This window comes from Leptonychotes weddellii, chromosome 6, assembly GCF_054177405.1.
Source record: "Leptonychotes weddellii isolate Sample4059 chromosome 6, ASM5417740v2, whole genome shotgun sequence".
Classification (NCBI taxonomy): domain Eukaryota; kingdom Metazoa; phylum Chordata; class Mammalia; order Carnivora; family Phocidae; genus Leptonychotes; species Leptonychotes weddellii.
The window spans coordinates 85364213-85376442 of NC_138374.1; the positions used below are offsets into that span (position 1 = coordinate 85364213).

General features: G+C 35.4%; 1 protein-coding gene across 1 annotated transcript in view; it reads right to left on the reverse strand.

Moving 5' to 3' along the window:
- The window catches only part of LOC145722084 (formin-2-like), a gene marked incomplete at its 3' end in the record, with an annotated part of 48834 nt that overhangs the window by 27058 nt on the left and 9546 nt on the right, over positions 1-12230 (reverse strand). The gene's annotated exons all lie outside the window — the stretch shown is intronic.

The following is a 12230-nucleotide window of genomic DNA, read 5'->3' on the forward strand; positions in this document are numbered from 1 at the left end:
AAGGGGATGAGCAGTTTCATTTAGGATTTCACAATTCACCAAAATACAAAGTATGCTAAAAGCACTTTATAAACCTCATATAAAACACAACAACAATAAATTTTGGTCAGTCCTCTAGTTTTTTAGCCACACCCCAGGATTGTAATACATCACAGTGCTGCGATGGTAATCTCAAAATTGCTCCTTCATAGCATGGAGAAATTAAGCAAAACACAAATTTCTTTCACGGCTTTTTAACACCTACAGACACCAACTCTTCAACCTATCATTTAAATTTTTCTATATGACTTCCTCCCCCTCCAAAATTCATTTCTCCATGTTCCCTAAATCAAGCTTCACTCCACTCAATGCCTCCCTACTTCTCCCCACTCATGGAATCTAATCTCTCAGTAAAAGTCTCACTGAAGTCCCACCTCACCTGGATCACTCCTGCGTCAGAACACTGATACAGCACCCTGCCACCCCTCATTTTGAGAAGTAATGGTATGCCTTCCAGGTTGGTGGCTTAACATTTTCCTGAGTGCATCTGATCTTTCCCCAGATTGACTGAAAACTCCTTTATCACGTGACGTTATATCCACAGGTCCTATAAATCTCCCATAGCACTTGACAATGTGATGATGACTACATAAAGCTACTTAACTGTCTACTGAATTAACAGAATAACCAGATACAAAAGAAATAAAAGAGACAGCTTGTCAATATAAGCAGTGGCCATAGCTGGTAATTTCATTTTCCTTCATTTACTCAACAAGGTACTGAAAAGGTACTTTGTAGATATCATACAGAAAATAAAGCTATTAAGTCATCTGTTCTACCTAACCCTATCAGCAATTCTACAATATAAAGAAAAATATAGTTGATAAAACTCCTAGGATATTATCAGTGCTGCACCAGAGATAAATCTCTTAACTTTATGAGGTCTTGATGTTCTCATCAGTAAATCAGGAAAAACGCCTGCTCCAGTCTTTTTTATAGGGCTTGCATGAAGCAGGAGCAAATACTATGTGGAAAGAGCTATGAAAATGACATGCTGTGATTCAAAAATAACACACCATGAGTGCTACTTGTTTTGATTTTTTAAAATCTATGTTTGATTAGAACATTTCTTGTATTTAAAAAATCCTTTTCAGAGGAATTCAAAATCATCATCAGATGTACACATCAAGATACAGAACCAACGCTAAATCTTTACTTTATGATGGGAAGCTAGTTCAGCAAATTTTGGTCTCCAGAGTTTTGTTGGCATTTGCACTGATTGTTCCTAAATTTTCAATTTAACTGATGATTGCCCTGTGGTCGTTCCTCAGCTATCCATGAATGTCTTTTTTTCTGTTGTATTTCTTTCTAACATTTCAGAAAGATATTTGTTATTTTCCCAAATAGGGTTATAAGCCCCTTGTTCCAGCTAACATATCCTATATCCCCCATTTTCCCCAGAATATTGTTCTGTACACATAGCAGACACACCATGAGTATTAAGGAACTACAAGGGTCAAGAGCAATAAAAATTTGATTTGACAAATCAAATCATAATTTTATTATCTGGGTTAAAACAGGGTTATGTTCCCATGACACTACTCCACTCCTTTAAATTCTTGAAATCTGTTTTGACTTTTGCTGAACTGGATCATTTCTTCCTGTTAAAGAAAACAAATAGAAGCTTTCTACCACAGGCAGATCAGAAGATTTAAAATCACATACTAAAAGTGACATAAATAGACCATAAGCCCACTATCTCAAAAAAGAAACAATAGTTACTCATAGCAGATATTTCATAATGACCCCAAAATAAATCAGAGCTATAACCCATAAATAGTTTATTTTAGAGAACCCACTGGAAAATATAATGCTCAGAGGTAGGCATTCTAAGAGTGCTTCATTGAGATTTTCCAAGCCAAAGTGAGGGTATGGTTACCACCTTAAAATGTCTCATGTTCACATTTTTCTGATGGTGCTTTATGCAAGAAAATTTCATTGTCCATCAATCCGTATGTTAAAGCAGAATCTAAACTACCCTCTGAGAGGAAGTATTGTCCTTCCCATTGGTGTTCTTATAACTCATCAGATGGGATGTCCATACATAAGAATAAATCTTAGTTTGGGGTTCCTCACGTCCTCAGAAACTCTCACCACTGCCCCTGCTCCAGCATCTATCAAGGCTAATAGATCCATATTTGAGTGGTGAAATATAGAACCTATCTCACATAGTCCAGGAAGTACAATCCACCATCAAATATCAGAAGTTTGACTGAGGGTGAATATATCTTTTCAAATTAGTGTTTGAGGTGTTTTGTTTTTGTTTTTGTTTCTGTTTTTTTTTAAGTAAATACCCATGGTGGAATTTCTGGATCATATGGTAATACTTTTTTTTTATTTTTTGAGGAAACTCCACCCTGTTTTCAGCAGCGGTTGCACCAATTTACATTCCCACCACAGCATACAAAGCTAAACTTTTCTCCACATCCTCACCAACACTTGTTATTTCTTGTCCTTTTGATATTAGCCATTCGGACCTGTGTGAGGTATTATTTCACTGTGGTTTTGATTTACATTTACCAGATGATTAATGATGTTGAGAATCATTTCTTTCTGTGGGCCAACAATATGTCTCCTTGGGAAAACGTCTATTCGCATCCTCTGTCCCTATGTTCATTGCAGCATAATTTACAATAGCAAAGATACGGAAGCAGCTGGTGTCCATCAATAGATGAATGGATAAAGAAGGTGTGGGGTACGTACACACACACACACACACACACACACACACACACACACAGAGTGGATTATTAGTCGGCCCTGAAAAAGAATGGGATCTTATCATTTGTGATATAGATAGCCATAAAGGGTATTATACTAAGTGAAATAAATCAGACAGAGAAAAACAAATACTATATGATTTCACTTCTATGTGGAATCTAAAAAGAAAAACAAATGAAAAAACAAATAAGAGGGGTGCCTGGGTGGCTCAGTCGGTTAAGCTTCAGCTCAGGTCATGATCTCAGGGTCCTGGGATCAAGCCCTGCGTCGGGCTCCCTGCTCCATGGCAAGTCTGTGTCTCTCTCTCCCTCTGTGATCTCTCTCACTTTCGCTCTCTCAAATAAATAAATAAAATCTTTAAAAGAAAGAACAAACAAGAGATACAGACTCATAAATACAGAGAACTGGTAGGTGCCAGAAAGGATAGGAGAAATAGGTGAAGGGGATTCAAGAGGTACTAACTTCCAGTTATAAAACAGGTAAGTCAGGAAGATGAAAAGTACAGGATAGGGAATTATAGTCAATAATATTGTAATAATGTTTTATGGTGACAGATGGTAACTATATTTATTGTGGTGAAAAATGTATTCAATTTTTTAAAGATTTATTTATTTATTTTAGAGAGAGACTGAGATCAACAGTGGGGGTAGGGACAGAGGAAAAGGGGGAGAGAGAGAGAGAATCCTCAAGCAGACTCTCCACTGAGCGTGGAGCCAGATGCGGGGCTCGATTCCAGGACCCTGAAATCATGACCTGAGTCGAAATCAAGAGCTGGCCACTTAACCAACTGAGACCAGGTGTCCCAATGTATAGAATTATTGAATCACTATGCTGTGCATTTGAAACTTTATAACATTGTATGTCAACTATCCATAAATAATATTTTTAAGTTTGACTGAAGGAGATAACTAAAAAAAAAATTCCAAAAAGTATGCAGCTCATCCATTTCTTTACATATATTCTATTTGCCCACAGAGTGCATAGATAAAATCTACCTCAGGTCACCCAAGGGCTCTTTTACCTGTACCTGGTCATACTGGTCTCAAGAATAAATTCACCTGAACTGTGCTTGGGTGTGACCACTAAGAAAAAGAGACAGCTATGTCCTCTAAAAGAACACAGCTGAAAATATCCATCCCATCACACAATATTTTCTATGGGAGAGTTCTGAAGATAACTTCATTTCTAATCTTAGAATTTTATAGCTTAATCTAAAAAATTAAATAGATGGCATTTTGAGTTTATTTGTACTTTTTTCATCTTATGGACCACTGTGTTAACCAAATTTGTTTATTGTTTTGGCTATTAAAAAATTTAAGTAAATGGCCCACCTGCCACATGTTTTGGAATTCCAGAATACATGTTTTTTATCAGCCTCATTCATGGGCTCTATTTTATTCTTTGTTGTTTTTTTTTCTTTCCACTGGTAGCTAATTTTTTTTTATTTTATAATATCTTACTTTTCTTATTAATCATTGTAAGTACTTTTTGTAATAAGCCAGCAATAAACACCTAATTAGTATTAGAGGAATGATGAAAGATCCATTTATATGCCTACTTTAGCTCATTTGAACTTTTTATTGGATGACTGTCTGGATAAAAGGTAGATCCATGAGAGTAGACCAAATTGTGGTCTGCAAATTTTGGTTTGCATTGACAATTTAATTGTAAACAAAACAAAACAAAAAAACAACCCAATAGCACAACTCTATAGAATTGCTCTTGGGTAGGGGAGATAAGAAAAATAATATCTAATCAGTACCACACATGACAGCATGCACTGGGTATATTATTGTCTATATTGAATGTTTTATGTAGCTATAATCATAGTGCACATGCTTTACTATAGATTTTTTTTTTTTTTTTTTTTTAAGATTTTATTCATTTATTTGAGAGAGAGAGAATGAGAGAGAGCACATGAGAGGGGGGAGGGTCAGAGGGAGAAGCAGACTCCCCGCCGAGCAGGGAGCCCGATGCGGGACTCGATCCCGGGACTCCAGGATCATGACCTGAGCCGAAGGCAGTCGCTTAACCGACTGAGCCACCCAGGCGCCCCTTTACTATAGATGTTTTTAAACCATTGCATCATCATCACACTTATAAATTATATTCATGCCACAGTCTTGACACAATTAACATTATATTATACTCACTTAACTCTAAACAGAACATATGAATGTGACTGCTCAAAGCATCCCTGGTTGGCATTTAAATGAGAAGTTATAAACCTAGAAGGGTATATATAAATGACAAATACAAAAGAATAATAATGGTAACATCAAAAAGACTAAATCTATAAAAGAGCTGAAGTCTTTGAAAATGTTTCAGGATAATATAAAAGGGTATTTTCTTAGCTATAGAAAAACATTCCATGCTGATCAACTGGAAGAACAAATATTGTTAAAATGTGTACACTATCCAAAGCAATCTACACATTTAATGCGATCCTTACTAAAATACTGCCAGCATTTTTCACAGGGCTAGAACAGCCCTAAAATTTCTATGGAACCACAAAAGACCCTGAATAACCAAAGCAGTCTTGAAAAAGAAAAGCAAAACTGGAGGCGTCACAAGTCCAGATATCAAAATATATTACAAAGCAGTAGTGATCAAAACATTATGGTACTGGCACAAAAATAGATACCTAGAACGATGGAACAGAACAGTAAACCCAGAAGTGAGCCTACAATCATATGTTCAATTAATCTTTGACAAAACATAAAAGAATATCCCACAGGAAAAAGACAGTCTCTTCAACAAATTGTGTTGGGAAAACTGGACAGCAACATGTAAAAGAATGAAACTGGACCACTTTCTTAAACCAAACACAAAAATAAATTCAAAGTGGATTAAGACCTACATGTGAGACCAGAAAACATAAAAATCCCAGAAAAGAACACAGGCAATAACCCCTTTGACATCAGCTGTAGCAATTTCCTTTTAGAGATGTGCCCTGAGGCAAGGGAAACAAAATAAAAAATAAACTACTGGAACTTCATCAAAATAAAAAGCTTCTGCACAGTGAAGAAAACAATCAACCCAACAAGAAGTCAACCTACAGAAAGGGAGAAGATATTTGCAAATGACATATCTAACAAAATATAGAAAGAACTTATAGAAGTAAACACCCAAATTCAAAATATAGAAAGAACTTATAGAAGTCAACACCAAGAAAACAAACAATCCAATGAAAAAATGGGCAGAAGACATATATAGACATTTTTCCAAAAAAGACATACAGATGACCAATAGGCACATGAAAAATGTTCAACATCACTGATCCTCAGAGAAAATACAAATCTAAAGCACAATGAGATATCACCTTACTCCTGTCAGAGTGGCTAAAAACAACAACACAAGAAACAACAGGTGTTGACAAGGACATGGAGAAAAAGGACCCCTTTCCATTGTTGGTGGAAACGCCAACTGTGAAAACAGTATGGAGGTTCCTCAAAAAGTTAAAAATAAAACTACCTTACAATCCAGCAATGGCACTATAGATATTTACCCAAAGAATGCAAAACTACTAATTCAAAGAGATACATGTACCCTAATGTTTATAGCAGCATTATCTACAATAGCCAAACTATAGAAAGAGCCCAAATGTATGTCCATCAACTGATGAATGGATAAAGAAATTTTGACTTACACACACACACACACACACACACACACTAGAATGATACTCAGCCATCAAAAAGAAAGAAATCTTGCCATTTGCAATGACATGTTTGGAGCTAGAGTATATTATGCTAATTGAAATGTCAGTCAGAGAAAGACAATACCATATGATCCCACTCATGTGGAACTTAAGAAAGAAAACAGATGAACACATAGGAAGGGGGTAAAGAAAAAAAGGATGAGGGAAATAAGCCATAAGAGACTCTTGAGGATGGAGAACAAATTGAGGGCAGATGGAAGGAGGTGGGTGGGGGGCTGGGCTAGATGGGTGATGGGTACTAAAGAGGGCACTTGTGATGAGCACTAGGTGTTGTATGTAAGTGATGAATCACTGAATTCTACTCCAGAAAACAATTATTGCACTGTGTGTTAACTAACTAAAATTTAAATTAAAAAAAAATACAAGTGCCATATGATCCAGCAATTCCACTTCTAGGTGCATGTCCAAAGGAAATGAAAATACGGTATTGAAGAGATCATCTGCACTCCCACGTTTACTGCAGCATTATTCACAATAGCCAAGATATGGAAACAACCTAAGTGTTCATCAACAGATAAATGGACAAAGATGATGTGGTATAAATATACAATGAAATACTATTCAGCCATGAGAAAAAAGGAAAATCTCCATTTGCAATAACATGGATGGATCTGGAGGACATTATGCTGAGATAAGTCAGACAGAGAAATGGTATCTCTTATATATGGAAATTAATTATTTAATTGTAAAAGCAGAGAATAAACTGAAGGTTACCAGGAACTGGGGGGAGGGAGGGAATGAGAGAGATGTTTAAGGGCACATACTTGCAAACAGAAAAATAAGTCCTGAGACCTAATACAGTACAGTGATTATAGACAACAAAACCATATTTAAACACTGCTAAGAGGACAGATTTTCATTGTTCCCAATATTAGAAGAAATGATAATTATGTGACAAGATAGAGGTGCTAACTAATGCTACCATGGCAACCTTATTGCAATATAAATGTATGAAATTAACATGTACACATTAAATATACACAGTGTTATACATCAAATATAACTTAACTAACAAAGTACGTTCAAGTAGCATTTAAAAAATCAAATCCCTAAGGAGCCACCGAATAAAAACATGCCTGGCCTCTAGGAAGAAACCTATCAAATTGCAATGAAAGAAAATAAAAATGACTTAAATATATAAGAATGGATTTATTACATTTGTGGATTTAAGTCTCAGTTATTTCACTTTTCTCCAAACTGATAGTTAAATTAAAAGGAATTCTTTTTTTAAAAAGATTTTATTTATTTATTTATTTGACAAAGAGAGACACAGTGAGAGAGGGAACACAAGCAAGGGGGAGTGGGACAGAGAGAAGCAGGCTTCCCACTGAGCAGGGAGCCCAATGCGGGGCTCGATCCCAGGACCCTGGGACCATGACCTGAGCCGAAGGCAGACGCTTAACCAAATGAGCTACCCAGGCATCCCTTAAATGCAATTCTAATCAACATCCCAAGTATGCATGTGTATTTCAGTGGATATGACAAACTCTTTCTAAAATTTATAAGAGGACCTAAAACAGTCTTTTAAAAAAACTCAAAGTGGAAAGCCTTGCTATTCTAGACATCAAGACTTATTACAATAGAGCACTAGTGAAGCACGATAATAGTTGGACAAGAATACACAAACACACAATGGAATAGAATAGAGATCCACACACCAGTCTCTCACCCATACAGACAGATAATAAAATAGGACCTCTTTACCTTACACACCTAAAACGTCTAAGGTGATTGTAGATCAATATAGAAAAGACAAAACAACAAAGCTTTGCAAAGATAATATTAGGAGGATATCTTGTTGCTTGTACAGTAGGCAAAGACTTTTAAACAGGACATTTGATATACTAGCTGTCAAGGAAAGGGCTAATAATTTGGACTACGTTTAAAGTAATCACCAAAAGACACCATAAAGTAAAACAAAGGATTCGAATCCATAATTGCTACAGTCACCAAGAAATTATAATCAACCTATAGAAAAAATGAATAAGAAGTTTCAAAGAAGACTGTACAAATAAATGTATGAAAATATCACCTACATTAATGATCAGAGAAAGGTAAATTAAAATCAGAGTGGCATAACATTACACATCCATCAAAGTAGTTAAAGTCATCAATATAGTAGCAATAACAATAATAAAAGAGTGACAATACCAAAATTGCCAAGAATGTAAAACAATGGGAATTCTCACATGCTGCTGATGAAATTGTAAATTGGTAAAACCATTTTGGAAAAGCATTAAGCCACATCTCATAAAACTGAAAACATGCATATCATATAACCCAGCAATTCTACTCCTTGGGATATACCCAACAGAAATGTGCACATGTTCATCCATAGAAATTGTACAAGAATATCCATAACAGCATTATTTGTAATCACTCAAAACAGAAAACAGTTATGTTCATAAACAGCAGAACAGCTAGATAAAATATGAAATCTTCATACAATGGAGAAACTACACAAAAAAGAAAATAAACTACAACTCTGCACAAACTACAAACTTAATGTGAGCAAAATAGAAAAATGCATACTTTTGGCTATTCATTCAAAGTTCTAGAAGCAGATAAAATGAAACTACGGTATTTTAGAACTGAAACTAGTGTAGTAAAATCATAAGGAAAAGTAAATCGTGATTACAAGTCAGGACATTAATTACCTTTGGCAGCAAGGAATGGGAATGGAGAGGAATTTTTTGAGATGCTGTCAATGTTTTATTTCTTGACCCAGGAGACAGTAACAGGTGATGTATCTGTGATAAATCACTGAGCTACACTTCTGTACTTTTCTATATGTAAGCTGTATTTCCCAGCATAAAAGCTTTTTAAAATGCTGAATTGCCTGGGTGGCTCAGTCAGTTAAGCGTCCAACTCTTGATTTCGGCTCAGGTCATGATCTCAGGGTTGTAAGATCGAGCCCCGTGTGCAGCTACGCAATGGGTGCAGAGCCTGCTAAATATTCTCTCTCCCTCTGCCCCTCCCTCACTGCCTGCTCTCTCTCTCTTTCTCTTTTCAAAAAGTTGAATTGCCATGACATATATGTTGAAAAATAAACTGACCACATATATGTGGGTCTAATTTCTATGTACTCTGTTCTGTTCTGTTGATCTCTAGGTCTACAGTGTATTCTCACGCCCACAGCACACTGTCCTAATAGATATAGCTTTACCATCAGTCTTGAAATCAGGTAGTATTTGTCAGTCTGCCAACTTTGTTTATCTTTCTGAAATTATTTTTATCTTTCTAGTTCTTTTGTACCTCAACATATATTTTAGAATCAACTGTCAGTATCTACAAAATGCCTGCTGGAATGCTTATTGGGATTATGTTGAATCTCTGGATCAATCTGGGAGTAAAGTGACATCTTAATATTGAATCTTCCACTTCTTGGTGAGAAATCTCCTATTTACGTAACCTTAGCAATGTTAGGTAGTTTTCAGCATATAGACTGGCCTAAATTTTGTTAAATTTATCTCTACATATTTCATGCTTTTCATGCTATTTTCTTCTTTCTCCAAATTTTTATTTAAATTCCAGTTATCATGCTATTTTAAATGGTATTGTTTCTTCAACTTTATATTCCAATTGTTCTCTGCTAGGACATGGAAGTATGATTGATTTTCATATGTTTGCCTCTGCTTCATAAACTTCTTAAAATCATATATTAGTTCTAATGGTTGTTTAGTATTGTCATCAGAACTGATGAAGGGATAAAAAAGATGTGGTATATATATACAATGGAATACACTCAGCCATAAAAAAAAAAAAATGACATCTTGCCATTTGCAATGACATGGATGGAGATAGAGTGTATGATGCTAAATGAAATAAGTCAAAGAAAGACAAATACCATATGATTTCACTCACATGTGGAATTTAAAAAATGAAACAGATGAATATAGGGGAAAAAAAGAGATAGAAACCATAAAACAGACTCTTATACAGAGAACAAACTGAGGGTTGCTGGAAGGAAGGTGGGCAGGTGGATGGGTTAAATGGGTAATGGGTATTTAGGAGGGCACTTGTAATGGGCACTGAGTATTATATGTAAGTGATGAATCACTAAATTTTACTCCTGAAACTAATATTACACAATATGTTAACTAAATAAAATTTAAATAAAAACTTGAAACAAAAAAAAGTACGTTATCAAAATTTTCTACATAAACAATCATGCCATCTGCACATTGAGAAAGTTTTATTCCTTTCTAATGGTTATGTCTTATATTTATTTTTCTTGCCTTAGTTCAATGGCTAGAATCCCCAGCAAAATGTTGAGTAGAAATGGTAAAAATGGGCATCCTTAACTTGTTCCCATTGTTTGGGAGAAAATATTGTCTTTCACCATTAAACTCGATGTCAGCTCTAGGCTTTTCACAGGTTTCTACTTACCAGGGTGAGGCCCTTCCCTTCTCTTCCTAGTTTGCCAAGATTTTTTATTATGAATGGGCATTGAATTTTGCTAAATGCTTTCTCTGCATCTATTGAGATTATGTAATTTTTTCCTTTATGCTTTGTTGAGTTTCAAATGTTAAACCAACCTCACAATCCTTTTTATACATTACTGGATTAAATGTGCAAATATTTTGTTAGGGAATGTCCTAGTTATGCTTTGATCAGGGATACTTCTCTGTATTTTTCCAATGACTTGTCTAGTTCTGGTGTCAGGGAAAGTTTAGCCTCATAAGTAAGTAGGACAGTGTCCCCTTCTCTATTTTTGGATGGAGCTTATGCAGGACTGGTATTATTTCTTCTTTTAAGGTTTGGTGGTACTCACCAATGAAGCCACCTCAGCCCCGGGTTTTCTTTGTTCTGTTAACAAGCTTGTTTTATTAATGACAAAAACATTTTAAAAGGTAGGGGTATGTGCAAACTTAATACTAAAAGTGAACTATGCATATGTATAGGTACACATAGTGCAAATAATTCTTGTTCAGTGAGTTTGAAAATTTATAAAAGCCCAAAGTCATGGAAGTATGGATGTTTTTACTTTCTCTTGAGCTTTCATAAGTTTTTCAAATCCTCTCAGGGAACATGCATTATTGTAACTAGAACCAAGAACAATAAATGGCAGTCAGAGTTGTCCATAAATGGACTGGGATCTCTTCCCACCCTCTCCTGACCGTGTAATGATGTTGCAGAGGGGCTTTCGGACTTGCTATGAGTTTGGAATAAAGTGTATTTCACCTTGAAGATACTATTAGTTTATAACACTAGCCTTTCACTTCCCATAATCAGAACAAAGTAACACCTGCCTCAGAAGAGTGAGGTGTACTATTCTGAAATCCATACCAAAAACAGAGATTGATGGTTGAGGTTTGAAAGGAGTGAGGCTGTTACTGTCCAATAAAGGAGCCAAAGGAGTTAGAAATAAGAACAGAGAAAAATAATATTGAGCCTGGAATAAAGGAGAATATCTTCCAAAAGACTAGAGGCTGTTTAGAAGACACTAATGTAATACATTTCATTTCTAATGAAGCTACAGCAACTTACTTTAAGCTCCAGTGTATCAGATGGAAGACAAATATTAAAAAAAAATTTTGTAAGTTGTATTTCGAAAACCACATGAAAAGGTAATCTTTATAATTTTGTATTGGTTGAACAAACAGGCCAACTTCTCAATTTCTTATGAGTGTCTTTATTGTAACAAGATTTTTCTACCATCAGCAACATAATGCAAATAACATAGAAGCACAGAATTAAAGGAAACAGAACAAAGCTGTCAGGTTAGAGGGGAAATGGTTTTTTTGTT